At 47.2% G+C, this 26,746-nt stretch overlaps 1 protein-coding gene and 1 pseudogene across 1 annotated transcript in view; one reads left to right on the top strand and one right to left on the bottom strand.

Moving 5' to 3' along the window:
- Positions 1-26,746, bottom strand: part of LOC141074017 (uncharacterized) — a 236,598-nt gene that overhangs the window by 106,111 nt on the left and 103,741 nt on the right. The gene's annotated exons all lie outside the window — the stretch shown is intronic.
- The window catches only part of LOC141074045 (uncharacterized), a 56,433-nt pseudogene continuing 51,715 nt past the window's right edge, over positions 22,029-26,746 (top strand).

The raw sequence follows: 26,746 nt of genomic DNA, 5'->3' as shown, positions 1-26,746 counted from the left end.
TTATCTGTATGTAGAGAATGAATTCAGTCCCTGTATGTGTTTCCTCCAGATCTATCCAGTAAGACGACAACACCAGAGAGATGTCCCCGTCCTCTTCTTCCACAGGACTGTAACCAAGAAGATCCCAGTGCTCCTCAGGATCATCAGGTAGATGGAGAGAAGGTGTCAGGAGATCTCCCCTATGATGTGTAGACGGCTGTTAAGGTCTTGTGCTCAGTCTTGTTTTATCCACCAGTATTATATGTTTTATACTTGTGTAATGAGAACGGTGGAGATGGCAGGATTAGAACTGATCATAGATGGGACTTCTCCATCTCTCTGTGACTTTTACAATATTTGTTTCAGGGTGAAGATCTGACCCATATTAATACTACAGAGACATATGTGAGAGATGATGAGCTGTGTAAAGAGGAGATTCCCACATATGACTACCCAGGTGAGTAGTAACCACTGAATGCAGAGAAGTCACAGATTCCTCTCAGTCACCGGCTGTGGCTGCTTTATCGGTGGTGTAGTCCGGCCGTATTACCATCATACCTCCCAACTTTTGAAGAAGGGAAAGAGGCACATTTTAGGCCACGCCCCGACCACACCCATTAAAGAGCTAGTCACACCCGTGTCCATGCCTCAGCCACTCCCAGAGAAAGAGGGGAAGGAAAGAACATAGAGAAAGGAGAGAGAAAGAAAGAACGAACAGAGAGAGAAAGTGGGGAAAGAAAGAGAGAACAGAGAGAAAGAAAGAACAGACAAAGAAAGAGGGGAAAGAAAGAACAGAGAGAAAGAAAGAAAGAACAGAGCAAAAGAAAGAACGGAAAGAAAGAAAGAACAGAGAGATAGAGAGAAAATACAGAGAGAAAGAAAAAGGGGAAAGAAATAAAGAACAGAAAGAGAGAGAAAGAGGGGAAAGAAATAAAGAACAGAGAGAGAACGAGGGGAAATAAAGAAAGAATAGAGAGAAAGAAAAGAGAAAGAAAGAGGAGAAAGAAAGAGAACCGAGAGTGTTGTGAGTTCATTTTCCCCTTCATTACTGAGGCCCGAGGAACTCCCTCTTCTGGTAAAGAAAGGTAGTGAGCCTGATTATCAAACACCTGAGGCTGATGATGATGACTGGCTGAGTGGAGTTACTGACTGGATATAAGGCTGCTGACACCCTTCTGCCCTGCGGATGATTTCTCTGTGGGATCCTTGGAGACCAGTCTGAATTCCTGCTCCTCTAAAGCTAAGTTTGCTGCTCGGCCTTTTGCTTTGGTGCTTTGACTTTGTTTTGCTTTGTTTTTCTGGATTTCTGCCATTCCCTGCTGTGATGTGCTGAATTCATTTAGCTCTGTCTTCTGAAAATACCTGAGTGCTGATTTAGTTTTTGAAGCCTAGCTGCTTCAGGGCCTTTTTCATATCAGCTTGTTGGCTTATGTCTTTGATAGGGTTTTGGCAGATTGCAGACAGCAGCCTTCCTGTCCTTTCCTATCTAGGTAGTTTTGGGCCCCGTCTTTGCTCAGTCTATCTTTCTGTCTGTGTTAGTATTTTCATCTTGCTTCACCGTCATTATATGTTGGGGGCTGCCTATTGCTTTGGGGTCTGCTCTGGGGCAGTTTAGATTTCCCCTTTCTTTCTTTAGGCCTATGTAATTCTCTGGCTGTGATCGAGGTGTCTAGGGCATCGTAGGAACCCCCCACGGCTACTGCTAGTTGTGTTGATAGGTTCAGGGGTCTGCAATCTGATAGTTGCCAACTTCTCTGGTTTTCTGGACTTAGCTTGTATTTCTGCTTTTGCCTTCTACGGTGACTCATTCATAACAGAATCACCCGCCATACCGCAGATTCTAGGGTACTCGATAGCAGGAAAGAATTGTGTAAAAAAAAAAAAAAAAAAAAGTGTATATTTTTTCCTCTATATCTCTGAGGCCGTAGGGGGAATTTTTTTTTCTCTCAATGGAGATAAAGCAATTGTCTGATCGTGTGGAGCAGCTCGCTGCGGAAGTGCGGGGAATTTCCGCCTACCTTGCTCATTCACATGCTGCTGAACCAAAGATTCCTACACCTGATGTATTTTTTGGGGATCGGTCTAAATTTTTGAATTTCAAAAATAATTGTAAATTATTTTTTGCCTTTAAGCCTAAGGCCTCTTTCACACTTCCGTTTTTTACAATCAGTCACAATCCACCAGGTTTTGAAAAAAATGGATCCTCAAATTTTTTTTGAGGATCCGTTTTTTTCCCCATTGACTTGCATTAATGGCGGATTGTGACGGATTGCTCTCCGTTGCATCCGTTTTTTTTGAGGATCCGCCAAAAATTGCTGTCCGTCACCATCCTCAAAGATTTCAAAACGGAGCTTGTAACGTTTTTTTCTGTGGCGGATCCTCCAGACACTCATTTAACCCGAAATTCTTTCTGGGTGCCGGACAAAAAAAAAAATTCTCTCTCTCTCTCTCTCTTTTCCCGGCCAGCATTTCCTTTATATTTCCGCATTTTCAGGATCCGTCTAAAAACGGATCCTGTGCCATCCGTTCACATCAGTTAACAACCGATCCGCTTCAATGACTTTTTGGCGGATTTGAACTGATGCAAAAAAACTGAAGTGTGAAAGAGGCCTAACTCGTCAGGGAGCTCCGCGCAGCAGGTTAAAATTGTCATCTCTTTGCTGCGGGCGATCCCCAGTATTGGGCGTTTTCTTTGAAACCAGATGATCCTATTCTGACTAATGTGAACGCATTCTTTCAAGCTTTGGGGTTGTTGTATGACGAACCTAATGCCATTGATCAGGCTGAAAAGACCCTGCTGGCATTGAGCCAGGGTCGTGATTCTGCAGAATTGTACTGTCAAAAATTCCAAAAGTGGGCAGTACTTACTACCTGGAATGATAATGCCTTGGCTGCTCTCTTTCGGAAGGGGTTGTCAGAAGCCGTAAAAGATACTATGGTGGGATTTTCTGTTCCCTCTGGTCTTGACGATTCTATGTCATTAGCCATTCAGGTTGATCGGCGTTTGCGCGAACGCAAAGCTGCACGAGAGGTGTTGCCACCTGTTGAACAAATGTCTGAACCTATGCAATGTGATAGAGTTTTTTCCAGAGAGCAGCGTCAGGAGTTCAGAAGGCGTAATAAGTTGTGTTTTTTCTGTGGAGGTGCCTCGCATATTATTTCTGTTTGTCCTAAATGAGAGAAACGCTTTGCACACACGTTTTCTGTTGGGGGTGTTCAACCTAAGTTTCTTCTGGCTATTACTCTGATCTGCTCCCTGTCCACCTTTTCCGCCAAGGCTTTTGTGGATTCGGGAGCAGCCCTAAACCTAATGGACTTGGATTTTGCTAAACGTTGTGGATTTCCGATGACACCTCTGCAGACGCCTATCCCTTTGAGGGGGATTGATGCTACTCCTTTGGCTAAAGATAAACCCCAGTTTTGGACCCAGGTGGTAATGCGGGTCGCCCCAGACCATCAAGAAAATTGCAGATTTTTGGTGTTACATAATCTGCATGATACTATTGTTCTGGGGTTTCCCTGGTTACAGATTCATAATCCAGTTTTGGATTGGAAATCTGTGTCTGTGGTGAGTTGGGGTTGTCAGTGTGCCTTTATTGAGGCTCCGGTGTTTTCCACCTCTCCTCAGTCGCATGATGTTCCTGATTATTTGGCGGACTTTTATGATGTATTTAGTGAGAATGAGTCTGCATCTCTGCCTCCTCATAGGAGTTATGACTGTGCAATTGAACTGAGCCCGGGGTGTAAATTTCCCAAGGGTCGGCTCTTCAATTTATCTGTACCCGAGCACGAGGCTATGCGATCCTATATTAAGGAGGCGTTGGAGAAGGGTCATATTAGACCATCCTCGTCACCCTTAGGTGCCGGGTTTTTTTTTGTAGCCAAAAAGGATGGATCATTAAGACCTTGTATTGATTATCGTGCCCTCAACAAAATTACTGTTAAATATCAGTATCCGTTACCCCTGATTTCTGATCTATTCTCCAGAGCTAAAGGTGCTTGCTGGTTTACCAAGCTTGACCTCAGGGGGGCGTATAATCTTATTCGCATTAAGCATGGGGATGAATGGAAGACGGCGTTTAATACTCCGGAGGGACATTTTGAGTACCTGGTGATGCCTTTTGGGCTCACTAATGCCCCTTCTGTCTTCCAGTGCTTCATGAACGATATTTTCCGAGATTTTGTCGATAAATTTTTGATTATCTATCTGGATGATATTTTGATCTTCTCCAAGGATTGGGATTCTCATGTGGAACATATTCGGACTGTGTTCCGGATCTTGAGGGAGAATTCCCTGTATGTCAAAGGATCTAAATGCCTTTTTGGAGTACAGAGGATTTCTTTTTTGGGATTTATTTTGTCCCCGTCAACTATTGAAATGGACCCGGCCAAGATACAGGCCATTCACGATTGGGTTCAACCCACTTCTTTGAAGGCCCTCCAGAAGTTTTTGGGTTTTGCTAATTTTTATCGGAAATTTATAGCAAAATTTTCTAGTATTGCCAAGCCATTGACTGATTTGACTAAAAAGGGTGCTGATGTGTTAAATTGGTCTCCGGAGGCTGTTTCTTCCTTTCAGGAGCTGAAGCGAAGATTCACCTCCACCCGGGTTTTGCGGCAACCTGATGTCTCACTTCCATTCCAGGTAGAGGTGGATGCTTCTGAGATTGGTGCAGGAGCTGTTTTGTCCCAAAAGGATCCTGTAACATCTAAAATGAATCCCTGTGCTTTCTTTTCCCGAAAGTTCTCTCCATCTGAACGTAACTATGATGTGGGGAATAGGGAACTGTTGGCCATGAAATGGGCATTTGAGGAGTGGAGACATTGGTTGGAGGGAGCTAAGCATCAAGTCGTGGTCCTCACTGACCACAAGAATTTGATTTACCTAGAGTCGGCTAAGCGCTTGAACCCTAGACAGGCTAGGTGGGCCTTGTTTTTTACACGTTTTGATTTTGTGGTTTCTTTTCTTCCTGGAACAAAGAATGTCAAGGCAGACGCCCTCTCTAGGAGCTTCTTTGCTGATTCTCCTGTGGTGACCAAGCCTGCTACCATCTTAGGCGAAGGGGTAGTTCTTTCTGCCATCTCGCCCGATTTGAGACGTGCTCTGGAAGAGTTCCAGGAGGACAAACCTGAGCATTGTCCCAGTGGAAAGTTGTATGTTCCTGACCAGTGGAAGAAGAGAGTGATGTCTGAAGTTCATTGCTCTGCTTTGGCTGGTCATCCAGGTATTTTTGGTACTAGAGATCTGGTGAGTCGGTTTTTTTGGTGGCCCTCCTTGTCTCGTGATGTCAGGAATTTTGTGCAGTCCTGTGGGACGTGCTCCCGGTCTAAATCGTGTTCTCGCTCTAGTGGGTTGTTGATGCCTTTGCCTGTCCCCAAGAGGCCATGGACCCATATTTCAATGGATTTCATCTCTGATATGCCTGTCTCTCAGAGGATGACTGTTATTTGGGTGATTTGTGATAGGTTCTCTAAGATGGTTCATCTTGTACCACTCCCTAAGTTGCCATCTTCCTCTGAGTTGGTGCCCCTGTTTTTACAACAGGTGGTTCGTTTGCACGGGATTCCTGAGAACATTGTATCTGACAGAGGAGTCCAGTTTGTGTCTAGATTTTGGAGAACTTTCTGTTCCAGGCTGGGAATTCAGTTGTCCTTCTCCTCTGCTTTTCACCCTCAGACCAATGGGCAGACAGAGAGAACAAACCAGACCTTGGAGTCATATTTGAGATGTTTTATTTCTGCTGATCAGGATGATTGGGTTTCATTTTTGCCCTTGGCCGAATTTGCTTTAAATAATAGAGCTAGTTCTGCCACTTTGATGTCACCTTTTTTTGTAACCTTGGGTTTCATCCTCGATTTTCTTCAGGGCAGGTGGAGCCCTCTGCCTGCCCAGGTGTTGACACTGTGGTGGAGAGAATGCACCAGATCTGGGACCAAGTGGTGGATAAGTTATCTCTCTCCCAGGAAAAGGCCCAGCGGTTTTCCAACCAACATAGGACCATTGGTCCCCAGTTTAAGGTTGGTGATATGGTGTGGTTATCATCAAAAAATATTGCTATGAAGGTGGCTTCTCCTAAGTTTAAACCTAGATTTATTGGACCTTACAAGATTGTGGAGATTATTAATCCGGTCTCTTTTCGTTTGGCTCTTCCTGTCACATTTAAAATCCATAATGTGTTCCATAAATCTTTGTTTAAGAGGTTTGTTGAACCTGTTGTTCCGGGGGTGGCACCTCCAGACCCTGTATTGGTTGAAGGTAACATGGAATATGAGGTAGAGAAAGTACTGGATTCCCGTCTGGCTAGACGGAGACTCCAGTATTTGGTTAAGTGGAAGGGTTATGGTCAGGAGGATAATTCCTGGGTCTCTGCCTCTGATATTCATGCCAAAAGATTGGTGCGTGCCTTTCATCGGGCTCACCCTGATCGCCCTGGTGGCGTGGTTGAGGGTTCGGTGACCCCTCCTCAAGGGGGAGGTACTGTTGTGAGTTCATTTTCCCCTTCATTACTGAGGCCCGAGGAACTCCCTCTTCTGGTAAAGAAAGGTAGTGAGCCTGATTATCAAACACCTGAGGCTGATGATGATGACTGGCTGAGTGGAGTTACTGACTGGATATAAGGCTGCCGACGCCCTTCTGCCCTGCGGGTGATTTCTCTGTGGGATCCTTGGAGACCAGTCTGAATTCCTGCTCCTCTAAAGCTAAGTTTGCTGCTCGGCCTTTTGCTTTGGTGCTTTGACTTTGTTTTGCTTTGTTTTTCTGGATTTCTGCCATTCCCTGCTGTGGTGTGCTGAATTCATTTAGCTCTGTCTTCTGAAAATACCTGAGTGCTGATTTAGTTTTTGAAGCCTAGCTGCTTCAGGGCCTTTTTCATATCAGCTTGTTGGCTTATGTCTTTGATAGGGTTTTGGCAGATTGCAGACAGCAGCCTTCCTGTCCTTTCCTATCTAGGTAGTTTTGGGCCCCGTCTTTGCTCAGTCTATCTTTCTGTCTGTGTTAGTATTTTCATCTTGCTTCACTGTCATTATATGTTGGGGGCTGCCTATTGCTTTGGGGTCTGCTCTAGGGCAGTTTAGATTTCCCCTTTCTTTCTTTAGGCCTATGTAATTCTCCGGCTGTGATCGAGGGGTCTAGGGCATCGTAGCAACCCCCCACGGCTACTGCTAGTTGTGTTGATAGGTTCAGGGGTCTGCAATCTGATAGTTGCCAACTTCTCTGGTTTTCTGGACTTAGCTTGTATTTCTGCTTTTGCCTTCTACGGTGACTCATTCATAACACGAGAGAAAGAATGAAAGAGGGGGAAAGAAAGAACAGAGCAAAAGAAAGAACAGAAAGAAAGGAGAGAGAAAGAAAGAGGGGAAAAAAGAACAGAGAGAAAGAAAAGAAAGAAAGAAACGGGAATGAAAGAGAACAGAGTGAAAGAAAGAGGGGAAAGAAAGAACAGAAAGAGAGAGAAAGAAATATTACAGAGAGGAAGAAAAAGAAAGAAAGAACAGAGAGAAAGAGGGGAAAGAAAGAAAGAGGGGAAAGAAATAAAGAACAGAGAGAAAGAAAGAGGGGAAAGAAATAACAGAGAGAGAAAGAGTGGACAGAAAAAAAGAACAGAGAGAAGAAAAAACGAAAGAGGGGAAACAAAGAATAGAGAGGGAGAGAAAGAAAGAGGGGAAAGAAATAAAGAACAGAGAAAGAAAGAGGGGAAAGAAAAAAGAGAGAAAGAAAGATAAGAAAGAAAGATGGGAAAGAAGAGAGCAAGAGAAAGAGAGAGAAAGAACAGAGAAAGAAAGATTAGCGAGAGAAAGAGGGGAAAGAACTAAAGAACAGAGCGAAAGAAAAACAGAGAGAAAGAAAGAAGAGAAAGAAAAGAAAGAACAGAGAGAGAAAAAAATGAAAGATTAGAGAGCGAGAGAGAAAGAAAGATTCTATAAATATACTATAGCAGCCTGGCTCCCATTGTAAAGCCCACCTGAGCCTCCCAATGCAGGACATATCATGATCCGCTCACATGGCCGGCATCCCCGATTCCAAGGCGATCCCGCTGTCCGCGCTGTTGGAGGATGACACAGTAATTTATCTGAAGCATTCCCTGAAGTGCCTCCATTGTTCCGTCACAACCTCCTCCCGAAATTACCTCATTTCCGGTCAGCTTCTAGCACGTAACTTCCGATGGAACGTCACGTGCGAATTTTAAAGTGCTCCTTGGGGTTCCGCTGTGTACTCCTGTGTCCGCAGGAAAAGTAAGCTCCTGGCCGGGACAGACTCTCTCTTAAAATCGGGACTGTCCTGCTGGATCCGGGACGGTTGGGAAGTATGAATGCTCCCCACCATACACCTTGTACACGCATGGCTCCGCACACCTCATGCACACACGGTTCCGCTTTGTATGCCTCGTACACATGCGGCTCCGCTCCGTACACCTCGCACACACGCGGCTCCGCTCCGTACAACTCGTACACACACGGCTCCGCTCCAAACACCTCGTACACACACAGCTCCGCCCTGTACACCTCGTACACACACGGCTCCGCTCCATACACCTCGTACACATGGCTCCGCTCCGTACACCTTGTACACACATGGCTCCGCTCCGTACACCTCGTACACACGCGGCTCTGCCCTGTACACCTCGTACACACGCGGCTCTGCCCTGTACACCTCGTACACATGAGGCTCCTCTCCGTACACCTCGTACACACCCGGCTCCACTCCGTACACACGTGGCTCCGCTCCGTACACCTTGTACACACTCGGCTCCGCTCCGTACACCTCGTACACTCGCAGCTCCGCCCTGTACACCCCGTACACATGTGGCTCCGCTCCGTACAACTCGTACACACACGGCTCCGCTCCATACACCTCGTACACATGGCTCCGCTCCGTACACCTTGTACACCTCGTATACGCTCCGTACACCTCGTACACACGCGGCTCTGCTCCGTACACCTCGTACACACGCGGCTCCGCCTTGTACACCTTGTACACATGAGGCTCCGCTCCGTACACCTCGTACACACCCGGCTCCACTCCGTACACACGCGGCTCCGCTCCGTACACCTCGTACACACTCGGCTCCGCTCTGTACACCTCGTACACACGCGGCTCCGCCCTGTACACCTTGTACACACACGGCTCCGCTCCGTACACCTCGTACACACGGCTCCGCTCCGCACACCTCGTATACACGGCTCCGCTCCGTACACCTCGTACACACATGGCTTCGTTCCGTACACCTCGTACACTCACAGCTCTGCTCCGTAATCCTCATACACACACGGCTCCGCTCCGTACACCTCATACACACGCGGCTCCGTTCTGTACACCTCATACACAAGCAGGCTCTGCACCGTACACCTCGTACACACGCGGCTCCGCCCTGTACACCTCGTACACACACGGCTCCGCTCCGTACACCTCGTACACACGGCTCCGCTCCGCACACCTCGTATACACGGCTCCGCTCCGTACTCCTCGTACACACATGGCTTCGCTTCGTACACCTCGTACACACACGGCTTCGCTCCGTACACCTCGTACACACACGGCTCCGCTCCGTACACCTCGTACACACGCGGCTCCGTTCCGTACACCTCGTACACACGTGGCTGCGCTCCGTACACCTCGTACACACGTGGCTCTGCTCCGTACACCTCGTACACAAGCGGCTCCGCTCCGTACACCTCGTACACACATGGCTGCGCTCCGTACACCTCGTACACACGTGGCTCCGCTCCGTACACCTCTTACACACACGGTCCTGCTCCGTACACCTCGTACACACGCGGCTCCGCTCCGTACACCTCGTACACACGCGGCTCCGCACCGTACACCTCGTACACACATGGCTCAGCTCCGTACACCTCGTACACACACGGCTCAGCTCCGTACACCTCGTACACACACGGCTCCGCTCAGTACACCTCGTACACACACGGCTCCGCTCAGTACACCTCGTACACACACGGCTCCGCTCCTTACACCTCGTACACACACGGCTCCGCTCCGTACACCTCGTACACACAGGGCTCCGCTCCGTACACCTCGTACACACACGGCTCCGCTCCGTACACCTCGTACACACACATCTCCGCACCGTACACCTCGTACACACACGGCTCCGCTCCGTACACCTCGTACACACACGGCTCCGCTCAGTACACCTCGTACACACACGGCTCCGCTCAGTACACCTCGTACAGACAGGGCTCTGCTACGTACACCTCGTACACACACGGCTCCGCTCCGTACACCTCGTACACACACGGCTCCGCTCCGTACACCTCGTACACACACGGCTCCGCTTCGTACACCTCGTACATACAGGGCTCCACTCCGTACACCTCGTACACACACAGCTCCGCTCCATACACCTCGTACACACACGGCTCCGCTCCGTACACCTCGTACATACAGGGCTCCACTCCGTACACCTCGTACACACACAGCTCCGCTCCATACACCTCGTACACACACGGCTCCGCTCCGTACACCTCGTACACACACGGCTTCGTTCCGTACACCTTGTACACTCACAGCTCTGCTCCGTAATCCTCGTACACACACGGCTCCGCTCCGTACACCTCATACACACGCGGCTCCGTTCCGTACACCTCGTACACACACGGCTCCGCTCCGTACACCTCGTACACACGGCTCCGCTCCGCACACCTCGTACACACACGGCTCCGCTCCGCACACCTCGTACACACGGCTCCGCTCCGTACACCTCGTACACACACGGTTCCGCTCCGTACACCTCGTACACACACGGCTCCGCTCCGTACACCTCGTATATACAGGGCTCCACTCCGTACACCTCGTACACACACAGCTCCGCTCCGTACACCTCGTACACACACGGCTCCGCTCCGTACACCTCGTACACACACGGCTCCGCTCCGTACACCTCGTACACACACGGCTCCGCTCCGTACACCTCGTACATACAGGGCTCCACTCCGTACACCTCATACACACACAGCACCGCTCCGTACACCTCGTACACACACGGCTCCGCTCCGTACACCTCGTACACACATGGCTTCGTTCCGTACACCTCGTACACTCACAGCTCTGCTCCGTAATCCTCGTACACACACGGCTCCGCTCCGTACACCTCATACACACGCGGCTCCGCTCCGTACACCTCGTACACACACGGCTCCGCTCCGTACACCTCGTACACACGGCTCCGCTCCGCACACCTCGTATACACGGCTCCGCTCCGTATTCCTCGTACACACACGGCTCCGCTCCGTACACCTCGTACACACACGGCTCCGCTCCGTACACCTCGTACACACACGGCTCCGCTCCGTACACCTCGTACACACGGCTCCGCTCCGTACACCTCGTACACACGGCTCCGCTCCGTACACCTCGTACACACGGCTCCGCTCCGTACACCTCGTACACACAACTATGCTCTGTACACCTCGTACACACGCGGCTCCGCTCCGTACACCTTGTACACACACGGCTCCGCTCCGTACACCTCGTACACACGGCTCCGCTCCGTACACCTCGTACACACACGGCTCCGCTCCGTACACCTCGTACACACACGGCTCCGCTCCGTACACCTCGTACATACAGGGCTCCCCTCCGTATACCTCGTACACACACAGCTCCGCTCCGTACACCTCGTACACACGCGGCTCCGCTCCGTACACCTCGTACACACACGGCTCCACTCCGTACACCTCGTACATACAGGGCTCCGCTCCATACACCTCGTACACACACAGCTCCGCTCCGTACACCTCGTACACACACGGCTCCGCTCCGTACACCTCGTACACACACGGCTCCGCTCCGTACACCTCGTACACACACAGCTCTGCTCCGTAATCCTCGTACACACACGGCTCCGCTCCGTACACCTCATACACACGCGGCTCCGCTCCGTACACCTTGTACACACGGCTCCGCTCCGCACACCTCGTATACATGGCTCCGCTCCGTACTCCTCGTACACACACGGCTCCGCTCCGTACACCTCGTACACACGGCTCTGCTCCGTACACCTCGTACACACGGCTCCGCTCCGTACACCTCGTACACACACGGCTCTGCTCCGTACACCTCGTACATACGGCTCTGCTACATCCACCCTGTAAACCCCTCCTGACCCCACACAGAAACTTCCCCTCATCCAGCACCATGACAACCAGCACAGCAGAGTCCTGCACACACTGAGGCCCCTGATCATGTGACCCCTGACTCCTCCCCTCCTGTGACCTCATCACAGGTCCTGTGCGCACAGATGCAACAGACTAGCAAGTCATCGCCGACTGTGGGGGTCGGTGCATGGGGGGGCGTGGCGGCTCAGTGCACTGCGGCTGTGCGGGGCAAAAAAGAGGCCCGCGCGGGACAGGCAGTCAAAAACGGGAATGTCCGCCATATCCAGGACGCTTGGGAGCTATGTTACCATAATCACCATTTTGCCTCTAGATCACAACATTCTCCTCCACCAAAACTGTTCACATGACTTTGAGCATTGAAATCCCTTTTCTGTAGAACTTACAACCTGGAGGATCCACCTACCCCCTGGGATTAGGAGACGCTGACCGTTACCGGCCCAGATCTGTAACTATAAAGCCAAATGACAGCGTACGTAGAATGTGCTGACAGGTTAGAAAATCACTTGAAGAAAAATCTTATGCTGGGCCTGTAAGAGAAAGCGGAGGGTAATGATGCTGTTGGCTTCCTAGATCCCTGAGATCTTATCGGATGAATCTTCTCTCCCTTCGGTGCTGCTGAATGTCTCATGGTCCCTACAAGACCAGGTCCAGTCTTTCTGGCCACACTTCCCTTTTATGAGCGACACCAGTAAATGTGCAGTGAGGCCAAGTGTGAATTTCTGTCCAATAACAGCAGAGTTTCCCTTTATCCTGACTTTTCAATTTGTGTTAAAACCAACTAACTTCCAGGAGGATTGTGATAATCTCCAGGACAAACATTCCACCTGTGTGTGGGGGGGGGAGAGAGAATGAGAGAGAGAGAGAATTTTTTTTTGTCCGGCACCCAGAAAGAAAAAAACGTTGCAAGCTCCGTTTTGAAATCTTTGAGGATGGTGACGGACAGCAACTTTTGGCGGATCCGCAAAAAAAAACGGATGCAACGGAATTCTCAAGTCACATGAAAAAAGAAAAAAAAAAAGAGAGGGTCCTTGAAGCTATAGATTGTATTGAAAGGCATGCCTACCTTGTTCTCTTCTCCCCTCCAGCCACTGTTCCTGGCTCAGAGGAGCCAATTTCTTCTGTAGGCATGCAAAATATGATTGCCATGACCCCGGGGTCTTTACCCTAACAGGGTCCTATAAAATATAAATGCTTCTGGAGACCAGGGGGCCATACCGTGATGGTTACCCCTCCATATCAGGGGGCCATACCCGAGATGGTTACCCCCTCCACACCAGGGGGCCATACACGAGATGGTTACCCTCCACACCAGGGGGCCATACCTGAAATGGTTACCCTTCCAAACCCGGGGGGGTCATACTGTGATGAACACCCCCCCCAACCAGAGGTCCATACTTAATATGGTTACCCCTACTAACCAATAACTTCAAGGACCCACTAAAAGGAAAACAAATAACTGTTTTGTTTTTTTGTTTTTGTTTTCATTTTTTGTTTTTTAAATTTTTAATTCATGTTCTTATTAAAATAAACATAAAATAAACATCAAGGCATAAATAACATTAACACGCTGGGGGGAGTCCTTGAAGCTCCCAAATCTGGTGATTACAAACATAAAATGTACCAACAATTACTCCCAGCCGTTACCCCACTAGCTCGGGAGCACCATAGCCACAAGGGTTCCAATGTTCACTTGAATTTCCTTGGGATCCGACAAACTCTTGCCGAAACTCCCCTCCACCTTTCACCAGGTCCAGAACCATATTAACTACCAAAAAGAGGAATCCATATCCCAATGGATCCCCCAGACCAATTTCTAACCAACTTCAAGGACCCCCCCAACCACCAGGCTCCAGGTAATCCACTCAGGCCTGTGCTATCTGCCAACTTAAGTAATATAAAATAAGCACTTGGTGGGTATACACTGATCCCTTTTTTTTTTTTAATATAATTATTATTCACACCTTTATTAAACAAACATACCATAAAACATCAAACATAAATAATATTAACACGCTGGTAGGAGTCCTTGAAGCTCCCAAAATCTGGTGATTACCAAACATAAAGTGAACATGAAATGTACCAACAATTACTCCCAGCCGTTACCCCACCAGCTCGGGAGCACCATAACCACAAGGGTTCCGATGTTCACTTGAATTTCCTGGGGATCCGACAAACCTTTGCCGAAACTCCCCTCCACCTTTCACCAGATCAGAACCATATTGAATTCCAAAAGGAGGAATCCATATCCCATTGGATCCCCCAGACCATATTTAACCAACTTCAAGGACCGCTCCAACCGCACAAGATGTGGGATAAGTGAGGGTGAAAACCATGCAGGTTTACAACGATGGTATACAACAGGTTAATAATGGAAAATATCCCATCGTAAGGTCCAGAAATAGACAGAGATGGGCAATGCTGTGTTATATGCTGTAACCATAAATGTGAAGCCGCCTGCTCCTCTACAGCAGTTACAGACTCTAATCACCAGCTGCGCATAAATGGTAAGAAACATGTAGGTCTAATATCAGCTGCCTGCAGCCATAGGTGTGTGAGCAGAAAACTGCAAGTTCTGTATCCCAGTCACTCTACTACATACACTTACAATAGACGAGACACAGGGCTGAAAACTGGGCCCATGAGGTGTCCTCCAGAGCAATGTGCCGCTTCACACTAGGAGTGCCCACTCACTGCCCGCCATGTGAGGAGTTATTACTGCCCACTCACTGCCCGCCATGTGCGGAGTTATTAGTGCCCACTCAAATGTGCCGAGTTACTCCACGATTATTTATTTTACACATGATTAGAATTGAGCGAAACGGGTCGGTCAGATTCAAAAATCGCTGACTTTCGCCAAAGTCTGGTTTCGCCGATCAAAACCCGACCCTAGCGTAAGGTCAGCCATGAGGTCGCCGATCAGCGCGCCAAAGTTGCGTTTCAAATAATCCTTTCAGCGCCTTTTCTCACCCAATGATGGAGGACGCACACTGTGGGCAACGCGATGATATGCGCAGCGGCCAGCACCATCTTAGAGAAGGGCAATGAAGTGATTGGCTGACTTTGTGTGGTGTCACAGGGGGTATAAAAGGCTGTGAACACCGATCACCATCTTCTGCCGATAGCATAGCGAGAGGTTGCTGCTGCTGATTCTGAACAGGGAGAACATTAGGCAGGGAAGAATAAAAAAAAAACTGCTTCTGCTGATAGCGCTTTTCACTGTACAGTTGGTGTGCAGTGAAAGGGGAGAATTTTTGTTGTGTGCAGCAGCGCTGGTGGTGATTAGGCTGCCTTTTAAGGCTACCTGCTAGCTGCATTGGTGTGTGCACACTGCTGTTCAAACTGCTTTTTTCAAAGCACTCCAAATTTTATTATTTTGTCCTGGTGAGTTACTGAGCGTTCATTTTTTCACACACCGTCTAGCGGTGTATGCTCCTCACACACCAAGCGTGTACCGGCTAGTATCACGGACAAATAGAAGCTACCTGTGTGTGACTCTGGAAAAAAGAAACTAGGAGTTTGTCCGTTTTTAAACACCTACACCTTAGAGTTGTGTCCGTTTTTCAAACAGTTTCGTATATCTGACAGCGTGTGTCAGTCCGTATACAAATACACGGAGCTTGACAATTTTACATACACCGTACAGTGGTGTACGCTCCTTACACACTACCGTGTACTGCCTTCTAGCACGGACAAATAGAAGCTACCTGTGTGTGACTCTGGAAAAAAAAAACGAGGAGTTTGTCCGTTTTTCCAGACCTACACCTTAGAGTCGTGTCCATTTTTCAAACAGTTCCGTATATCTGCTTGTTGGATTACGGTCCAATACATACTGTGAGAGCGTCTGTGAGTAACATAATATATATGTTGATTTAATTTGTTTAATACACCTTACACAGCTGGACGCTCCTCATACAGTACCATCTCTCTGCTGGTATTTTTGGTACATTTTCCCAAACATGTGGAAGTATGGTGGAAGAGTCCGCGGACGTGGGCAGGTGGCGCAGCTGGTACTGATGGTGGTGGTGCATCGGCTGGTTCTGGCAAAAGCACAATAGCAGCTAAGGCAGGAGGTGTTGAGCCTGCGTCATCCTCTGGCCCAAGAAGGCCTGTAAGGTTGCCTTTTCTTGGAGTCGGAAAACCGCTTTTAAAGCCGGAGCATCAGGAACAGGTTTTGGTGTACATTGCCAAAACAGCCACCAGCTCTATCGCCTCCTCTTCTAAACCGTCAAAAACTGCAAGCACAGTCGTCAGTGCAGGGTTCTGGTCATAAAAAAACCCTTTCCTTGTGTCCTTCACCCCCACCAAAAGTTACAGATGCGGCAGCCCACACTTCAGATTACTCTATGGTGCTCTTTTCACATACCATGCCTTGGTTATACAGTCAAATCCAGAATTCCCCAGTCCAAGATAAATCTTACATGGAGTGCACTGATGCACAGCCACTGCTAGATGATTCTGCTGGTACATTGACCCACAGCACTACATTGCCCTCGCAGTCTATTGAGCCAGAATCTGACCCAGATGAAACCCAGGTGCCCCTTCCTGCATACCATACCACCTTACACGGTGACACAGAGGAACGTAAAGAGGAAGGTGCAGATGACTTTGAAGAGGAGGTGATGGATGACCCAGTTCTGGACCCGGATTGGCATGCATTGGGGGAGGAGGGTGGCGCTGGCAATAGTTCAGATAAGGAGAAGGATCCGCAGCAGGCATTGACATCACAGCAGCGGTTATCTAGCAGGCCCTTAGCTGTCCTAAAACGTGGAACAAGAGTTGCAGGACAGCTTGACCAGATGGTCAACTTAGCACAGCGTGCAAGGCCAGAAAATGTTTACCATAGTAGGAAGAGTTCAGTGTGGCACTTCTTTGTCCAAAAACCTACTGATGAGGCAAAGGTTACCTGTAAGAAGTGCGGAAGGACACTGTGTTTGAACACATACATTGCCAAACTAATCTCATTAGAGATGATGCCCTACCGTTTGGTTGAAAGTGAAGCTTTCCGCGACCTCATGGCCTACGCTGTCCCACGCTATGACCTACCCAGTCATCACTTCTTTTCTCGAAAAGCCAACCCTGCCCTCCACCGGCATGTGAAAGACCACATTGTCCATGCAATAAAACAGTCAGTGAGTGGAAAGGTGCACCTCACAAGGGATGCAAGGACCAGTATTCATGGCCAGGGCCGTTACGTGTCCATCACTGCGCACTGGGTTAATGTGGTGTATGCAGGCTCCACTGGGGACAGCGGCGGTGGAACAGTGCTGCCTAGCCCACGGTATAGGAAACAGTTGGCTGTAGGCTTTCGCTCCTCCTCGTCTATCAGTGAAAGCTCGTCCACATAGCGCAGTCGCATGAGCACTGCATCCGCAGCTGGCAGTGTTGCACACGAGGTGTCCCACTATCGAACAGCTAGTGGTAAGCATCAGCAGGCTGTGTTAAAGATGATGTCTTTGGGCGACAACAGACACACAGCGGAGGTACTGGACGACTACTTGCAGCGAGAAACAGAGTCATGGCTGGGCAGTCTACATCTTGAGGCTGGCAAGGTAGTCAGTGATAACGGCCTTATTTTTGTGGCAGCCATAGCCTGTGCAAAACTCACACACATACCTTGCCTGGCTCACACTTTGAACCTGGTGGTGCAGTACTTCCTCAATAATTATCTGGAGTTAACACCCCTGCTCCATAAGGTGCGAAGACTGTGCTGGCACATCTGTCGCTCGGCCGTACACTCCAGTCGTATGCAGAAGCTGCAGCGATTGCTCCTCCTCCCCAAGCACCGCCTAATCTTAGACGTTGCAACAAGGTGGAACTTCACCCTGCACATGGTTGAGAGGCTGTGCGAACAGAGGCAGGCTGTAATGCATTTGTGGGAGGATACACGGGCAGGCAGTTTGAGGGAAGACATGAAATTGTCGGGTGTGCACTGGTCAAAGCTGAAAGACCTCTGTAAAGTCCTTCAGTGTTTTGAGGAATGCACACGGCTGGTAAGCGCAGATGACACCATCATAAGCATGAGCATCCCAATTATGCGTCTGCTCATGCAAAATTTGACGCACGTTAAGGATCAGGTGTCTGCAGCAGAGGAGGAAGGAAGCCTTGATGACAGTCAGCCATTGTCTGGTCAGGGAACTGTCCTGGACAAGGTGGAGGAAGAGGAGGAGGATGAGGGGGATAATTATTTTGGGCAGGAGGATGTTTCTCAGGGGGCAAGAGAAAATGTTGGCGTTCCAAGGTCAGGGGCAGTGTTTGTGCGTGACTGTAGGGATGTGGATTTGCCAGAAACTGCTCCTCCACCCACCACGGGCAGTCCATCATTGACACCTGGAACATTGGCCCACATGTGCGACTATGCTTTGCGGATCCTAAAAATGGACCCCCGCATTGCCAAAATGAGATGACGACTACTGGCTGGAGAGCATCCTCGATCCACGCTACAAAGGGAAATTACACAACATCATGCCACAGGAGAACCTAGAGATAATATTGGCAAACAAACAAGCAACTCTGGTAAACCGTTTGAGGCTTTCCCAGCATACAGCAGTGGTGCTGGTTCTCCCACGAGCCGTAGTGGGCACAATGGAAGAGGTGTTCGTGGTGCACACAGCAGAAGTGGCGTCGGAGACAGGGGTTTAATTACCATGTTGTGGAATGATTTCTCAAGTACCGCTCACATGACTGCTAATACTGCATCGATTGAAAGTGACAGGAGGCAGCAGTTGTCAACTATGGTTACAAACTACTTTTCCTCCTATATCGATGTTCTCCCTCACAGGTCATTCCCCTTTGACTATTGGGCCTCTAAACTGGATGCCTGGCCTGAATTGGCACAATATGCCTTACAGGAGCTCGCTTGCCCTGCTGCTAGTGTGTTATCTGAAAGAGTCTTCAGTGCTGCTGGATCAATCCTGACAGAAAAAAGGAACTGTCTGTCTACCCAAAATGTTGATGATCTAACCTTCATTAAAATGAACCATGCATGGGTTTCAAAGGATTTTGTCCCACCTTCCCCTAATGACACATAGGTTACCAGAAAAGTGCCTTGGTTTTTCCCTCCTCTTCCTCGGACTTGCCCAATTATGCCCTTTGCAGCAGCTGAATGTCCAGCCAACACATCTACATATGCCAATTTTTATACCTCCATAACTGAGCTGCCCACCCCTCCCCCAACGGCTGAGGTCAAGACCTGGCTCACCCGAGCAAGTGCCGTTGCTCTGAACAGGTGGATGGGCCCACTGATGGCCGACGGCAATGGCACAGGACCCCTCATAGTACAATACAGGGTCTCAGACGGTGGGAGGGCCCACTCGCCGTCAGACACACCAGCGTACTATGAGGGGCCCTGTGCCAGTACCGTCGACCACAATTGTGCCCCCTCTGCTTGGTCATGGCCACCGCACTTGAAAGTTGAAATACTTACCTCTCCCTGTATTAGATATGGTCTTGCTTTTAAAATATTCAGGAGGCCGTAATGGCACAGTGAATAATAAAAATGTAGAGTAGGATCCCTCACATGAGATTGCCTTGGCGTGGCGGGGTGGCTCAATTTATTGATCAATAATATTTTGCCAAATGTCTCATTTTGAATACAGTCAGATGTTAATATGTGCATTGCACTTCATGTTATGCGTTCTGACCACAAGCAGCACTGGCTTCTCTCTTTTTATATTTGCATATTGCGTTGCGGCTGACCCCCACTGTTGCCGTGCACGCTGGGTTATGTTCACAATTTTTGCTGTGTTCATTGTGATGGATCTAGGCTGCTGTGCACACACACAGCAGCCCCGCCCTGCCCCAGGCTTTATTTAATTTGTGCACCTGTGTCTGAGCCTGCATCGCCCTTCATCTGTGTTTGCTGGTCGGGCAGTGTGTGGAGGTTAAACCTGAGATGTCTGTGTTCAGAACTGGTTGGCCTTTATCTGCACTTGTTTCATCTGGCTGCACGGGAGCGATTCAGACATGTTTCAGGTACGTTTGCATTAGATATGGTCTTGCTTTTAAAATATACAGGAGGCCGTAATGGCACAGTAAATAATAAAAATGTAGAGTAGGACCCCCCCACATGAGATTGCCTTGGCGCGGCGGGGTGGCTCAATTTAATGATCAATATTTTGCCAAATGTATCATTTTGAATACAGTCAGATGTTAATATGTGCATTGCACTTACTTCATGTTATGCGTTCTGACCACAAGCAGCGCTGGCTTCTCTCTTTTTATATTTACCATTTTTCAATGTATCCTCTCATGCCAATCCAATAGAATCGCCTACGGCCTGTGGCTTCTGTCTTTTGCACTCCAAAATGACCAGACACATCATGATAGGCGTTGAGGACCATGGGTACATCTCTCCCTGTGATCACAATTTGATGGAGACGCGTAACGGTGATGTGATCCACGCTACTGCGATAAAGCAATCCTTTCTTCACAAAGAACCTTTTTCGGTTTCTCCACAGACACAGTAATTGAGGGTCTGCATCGCCTCTGCAACATATACCGGGAGGTTTTCCCGCCATGAGTAATTCCAACATTTCTGCTAACACTCGACTTTGCGTCTATACTTGTATCCATGTAGTTTCCAGTAGCGAAGATTATTGACTGGCTTACTGAGATTGAAATATATACGAAGATTTAAAAGTACCACAACACTGTATACTGATGTACGCTATGAATACCTTTCCCTTTTTCTACTTTTTTAATTCTGGTGTAATACATAGTGATCCTGTGAGTGTCTGTGTCTGACTCCGGAAGTATAGATGGAAATTTAACCCTAGACTGGACACACCTGGTATGTGCTGATACAGTACCTTGTTTCAAAAATTTGTATTAAGGTATCATCTGTAGGATAACCAACTGGGGGGGAACCCTCTTCTTGCCGCAAACAAACACGAGACTGAGACAGAGTTTATGTTGAACAGGTCAGTTTTTAATGCCCATCCTTCTGTCGACAACAGCAATTCACCACAGCCGTTTCACATTTCTCTGTACACAGGCCCCGGTACCTTCACTTCCTCTGTAACTATAATGGTGGCGTCCTCTGTGGCTCTTCCACTGTGGCTGGCCTAGGCCCAACCACCACAGTGCTGCACCAGTCTGAGCACACCGTCCGTATGATAGCCCCAGGCCGTCTTCGTCTGCGGCTACCGTCCTCTGGGCCACCCCCCCATGACCGCCTCAACTGTCAGTCCTCTCTGGAGCCTTTTCACTGTCTATTTCCTCAGCAGAACTTCCTCCTTACTGTGTTCCCTTCTCTGACTGACTCTTCCAAAACCTTCCATCAGCCTTTTATACTTCCAGTTCTGGTAACTCCGCCCACCATCACCTAACAGTTTCTCTGACCAATGGCAGTTAATCAGTCCCACTCCTACACTCTCCACTGCCCTCCAATGGGCAAGCTAAAACACTGCACCCTTTCTCTTTATCTTAGCGGTTTCACACCTACACTGCGCTACACCTCTGCTTCTCACTACAGGTTGGTTTGTCTGTCAGTCCACCTTCCCTACATCATCCATAGTGAGTGAGCGTTGTTATTGTTGTAATTGTTATGCTATACTCGATACAGCTTGTATCTTGTTATACAGTACCTTTGTTCGACATTTATCATTACGGTCAAATCCATACTGTGTAAGTGTCTGAGAGTGACTACGGGACTATTTATACAGAGATTTCAATTGTACCCTAAAAATATATACTTGCTATCTTGTTATCCAGGAACTTTTTTACAACATTTTTCATTATGGTCAAAACAATACTGAGTGAGCGTCTGAGGATGACTACGGAAATATATACCAATATTTTTAATTTGGGCAACACTGTATACAGTAAAACGCTTCTGATACAGTAACCTTTTTAGCTATTTAGATTCTGGTGTAATTCATAATGAGCCTGTAAACATCTGTCTGTTACTCCAGCAATATATTTGGAACTTTAAGATTACCCCAACTCTGTATACAGCTGTACGCTTGTGTTACATTACCCATTTACAGCTTTTCATATTCTTGTGTAATCCTTACTGGGCCTGAAAGTGTTTGTGTCTGCCTCCTGAAATGCATACGGAGAATCAGAATGTTTACACTATACTATATATACCTTGTATCTGGTGATACTGTTCCTCTTTTTCAACTTGTTATTTTATTGGGTAATCCATACTGAGCCTGTGAGCGTCTGTATATGCCTCATGAAATATATACAGAGATTTACTGTTATCCATATACTGTATAGAGCTGTACGCTTCTGATACAGTACCATATATCTGCTGGTATTTTGGGTCCATTTTAAAAAACATGAGGAAGTATGGTGGAAGAGGACACGGCTGTGGGCGTGGAGGGCCACCTGGTACTGATGGTGGTGGTGGTGGTGCATCTGCTGGTAGAGCCAAAAACACAATAGCAGCTAAGGCAGGAGGTGTTGAGCCAGCATCAGGGTGTAGCTCTGGAAGGCCTGTAAGGCTCCCTTTTCTGGGAGTAGGTAGACTGCTTTTAAAGCAGGAGTATCAGGAACTGTTTGTGACTTACATTGCTGAAACAGCCTCCAGCTCTATCGCCTCCTCTTCTGAAGTTGTAATAAATGCAAGCACTGAGTCGTAACTGCAGGCTTCTGGTCAGGAGCATCCCCTTTCCTTGTGTCCTTCACCCACACCAAAAGTGAAGGATGTGGAAGCACACACCTCAGATTACTCCATGGAGCTCTTTTCACTTACCATGCCTGGGTTAATTAAAAATAGGGCCCATCATGTACTGGAGCAATGTAAATGGGGCAGATCAGACACTGGAGCAGCATCTAAGGAGCAAATTATACACTGGAGCATTACAAATGGGGCCCATTATATATGGAGCATTATTAGAGCCCATCATACACTGGAGCATCATCCATGAGGCCCATCATGTACTGGAGCAATGTAAATGGGGCAGATCAGACACCGGAGCAGCATCTAGGGGGCACATTATACACTGGAGCATTACAAATGGGGCCCATTATATATGGAGCATTATTAGAGCCCATCATACACTGGAGCATCATCCATGAGGCCCATCATGTACTGGAGCAATGTAAATGGGGCAGATCAGACACCGGAGCAGCATCTAAGGGGCACATTATACACTGGAGCATTACAAATGGGGCCCATTATATATGGAGCATTATTAGAGCCCATCATACACTGGAGCATCATCCATGAGGCCCATCATGTACTGGAGCAATGTAAATGGGGCAGATCAGACACTGGAGCAGCATCTAAGGGGCACATTATACACTGGAGCATTACAAATGGGGCCCATTATATATGGAGCATTATGTGGAGCTCATCATATACTGTATGGAACATTATATGTGACCAATTATTCTGTATGGAGAAATATATGGGGCTCATTATTCTGTATGGCGCACAATGTGGTGGCCATAACACTGTATGGAGTAATATACTGTCTTTTTTGAGCTATTGTACAATTTGAAATAGATAATATCAGTCATGTCATGTAAGCAGTGAAGTATGAGTCATTGTACTATACCTATATTTCTGTGGCGTATCGGAGCATCATGAGTTGTGGTATGTGTTAAAGGGTTGCACTGACACTCTTTGGCCCAGGGCACGCGAAAAGCTGGAGCCAGCCCAACCCCCCCACAACTTTAGCCAAATAACCCCCAGTTTTCAATGCGTAACTATTCTTAGGAAGTAAATTAAGGTTGATAAGCTTCAGTTATAAGAATTGATGTTTTTGGCATTGAAATGGGCACTGTAGGTGTGTTTACTGTCTTTCACTCCCTGCCGACTTTGCTTCTCCATTGACTTGCATTGGGTTTCGAGTTTCAGTCGGCCACCGACTTTTCCCTATAGTCGGCCGATTTCGTTCGTTCATGAAACTCGACTCGACCTGAAAAAAGGCAAAGTCGCTTATCTCTACACATGATAAAACATAATCCATTCAGGCCTGTGCTATCCACCATCTTAGGTAATATAAAATAAGCTCCCGGTGGGTACACTCTGATCATGCAACATACGAGGGAGACGATATACAGAAACAGGATGGATATATCCAGCAGGACAGCATGTAACATAAAAGGACAAAAGGCAGCAATAGCTACAGAAATAAAGCACTAAGCTGGAAGTCATGCGTTTTGACACCTGTGGATTCTTATAATGGAGCAGGTGTAAAACGCTGCGGAATCTGCACAATCTGCGGATCCGCAGTAGAATCCACAACGTGTGCACTGACCCTTACAATAAGATGCTTCAGATTGAAGATAGAGGAGGGAGGGGTTTGGGTGTGTTTTGGAGTGGGTGTGCTTGGTGCTGGCTTACAGGCCAGTGCAATGCATCATGGAACATGTAGTATTAGAGCACAGTAAGTCGGGAGAAAGAAAGTTGTCGATTAACCCCATGAGAGCTGCAGCCAGCACTGAAAATGTGCTACTAGAGCATGATGAAAGGTAATATTGCTAAAATAAACATAGTGGATGTTTTTAGTGGCACATAATAACAAGATTTATGAAAAAAAAAAGTTATAGTAGTGGGCAACTTCTTTAAGTAGAAATGTTCAAAAATATAAAACTCAAGGATATTTTATTAAAGAAACTTGTTTTTATCTTAGCAGATGACTGTACCAGGAGATCAAATGGACAGCTGACATCTTCAGTTTTTAAATCTGATGATCTTGAGATCCTACAAGATACAACTGAAGTGAATGCCATTACTCCAGATATATCATTATCCATTCACAGCAAAGATCTGTCATCTGGTCCTATGAAACAGGTCCCATCTTCTGATTCATTACTGACTGCTAAGGAAAATCAAAGTCACAAAAGAGGCAATAAAAAACAAACTGCTTCTAAAGCAAAGAAGTCATTTTCCTGTTCAGAATGTGGGAAATTTTTTAACCAGAAATCAAATTTGGTTAATCACCATAGAACTCACACAGGGGAGAAGCCTTTTTCCTGTTCAGATTGTGGGAAATGTTTTAACCAGAAATCAAATTTGGTTAATCACCATAGAACTCACACGGGGGAGAAGCCTTTTTCCTGTTCAGATTGTGGGAAATGTTTTAACCAGAAATCAAATTTGGTTAATCACCATAGAACTCACATGAGGGAGAAGCCTTTTTCCTATTCAGATAGTAGGAAATGTTTTAACCAGAAATCACATTTTGTTAAACACCAGAGAACTCACACAGGGGAGAGGACTTTTTCCTGTTCAGAATGTGGGAAATGTTTTAACCAGAAATCAAATTTGGTTAAACACCATAGAACTCACACAGGGGAGAAACCTTTTCCCTGTTCAGATTGTGGGAAATGTTTTAACCAGAAATCACATTTTGTTAAACACCAGAGAACTCACACAGGGGAGAAGACTTTTTCCTGTTCAGAATGTGGGAAATGTTTTGCAGATAAATCAAATTTTGTTACTCACCATAGAACTCACACAGGGGAGAAGCCTTTTTCCTGTTCAGAATGTGGGAAATGTTTTAACCAGAAATCACATTTGGTTGATCACCAGAGAACTCACACAGGAGAGAAGCATTTTTCATGTTCAGAATGTGGGAAATGTTTTGCACGTAAATCACTGCTTGTTACTCATCAGAGAACTCACACAGGGGAGAAGCCTTTTTCCTGTTCAGAATGTGGAAAATGTTTTAACCAGAAAGGGAATCTTGATGAACACCAAAGAACTCACACAGGGGAGAAGCCTTTTTCATGTTCAGAATGTGGGAAATGTTTTAACCGGAAAAGGGATCTTGTAAAGCACCAAAGATCTCACACAGGAGGGAAGCCTTTTTGATGTTCAGAATGTGGGAAATTCTTTACTCAGAATTCAAGTCTTGTTACACATGAGAGAATTCACACAGCAGAGAAGCCATATTCATGTTAAGAATGTGTGAAATGTTTTAAATGGGAAATAGATCTTGAACGCCATCAAAGAACGCGCACATGGGGAGAAGCCTTTTCTCCTGTTCAGAATGTGGGAAATGTTTTAACTCGAAAGCAATTCTTGTTAGACATCAGAGAACTCACACAGAGGAGAAGCTATTTTCATTTTCTTAATGTGGGAAATATTTTACTTGGAAATCAACTGTTAATAAACATCAGAGATGTCACATAGGGGAGAAGCCTTTTTTATGTTCATAATGTTGGAATAGTTTTAACCAAAATAGAATCTTCTTAAATGGGTTGTCTCTTGTCATTCCTCATGTTTGCTGATAAAAGTAAACTTTATTAATTCCAAATGTAAAACTATACCCATAATTCACCCCTGAAGGTTAGTCAATGGGTGACTAATAGAAAAAACATGTACCCAAAGTTCAGTGGGTGAGATGATGTATACACACTCACTGTCCAAACCTCTCATTTCTACGGGTTTCATCGTCCTCACCAAAGGCGACTCATCAGGAGACTATTTAATATTGACCTATATTCAAATGAGACTAGACAAAAAAAACTAAAATCATGTATCATGTTATCTGAAACAGTCAGAAAACTAGCCACTAGAGTTGAGCGACTTTTGGTTTTTTAGGGTCGCGTTTCGTTTCGTGAAACCCGACTTTTCCAAAAGTCGGGTCGAGCAAGATCGTCCGATTATAGGGAAAAGTCGGGGTCGTCCCGAAACACGAAACCCAATGTAAGTCAATGGGGAATAAAAGTC

The sequence above is a fragment of the Dendrobates tinctorius genome, unplaced genomic scaffold (assembly GCF_039654945.1).
Source record: "Dendrobates tinctorius isolate UK_male_01 unplaced genomic scaffold, ASM3965494v1 ptg000322l, whole genome shotgun sequence".
Lineage (NCBI taxonomy): Eukaryota > Metazoa > Chordata > Amphibia > Anura > Dendrobatidae > Dendrobates > Dendrobates tinctorius.
Note: the sequence above shows the minus strand (reverse complement) of the source record. Positions and strands in the feature narration are given on the sequence as shown.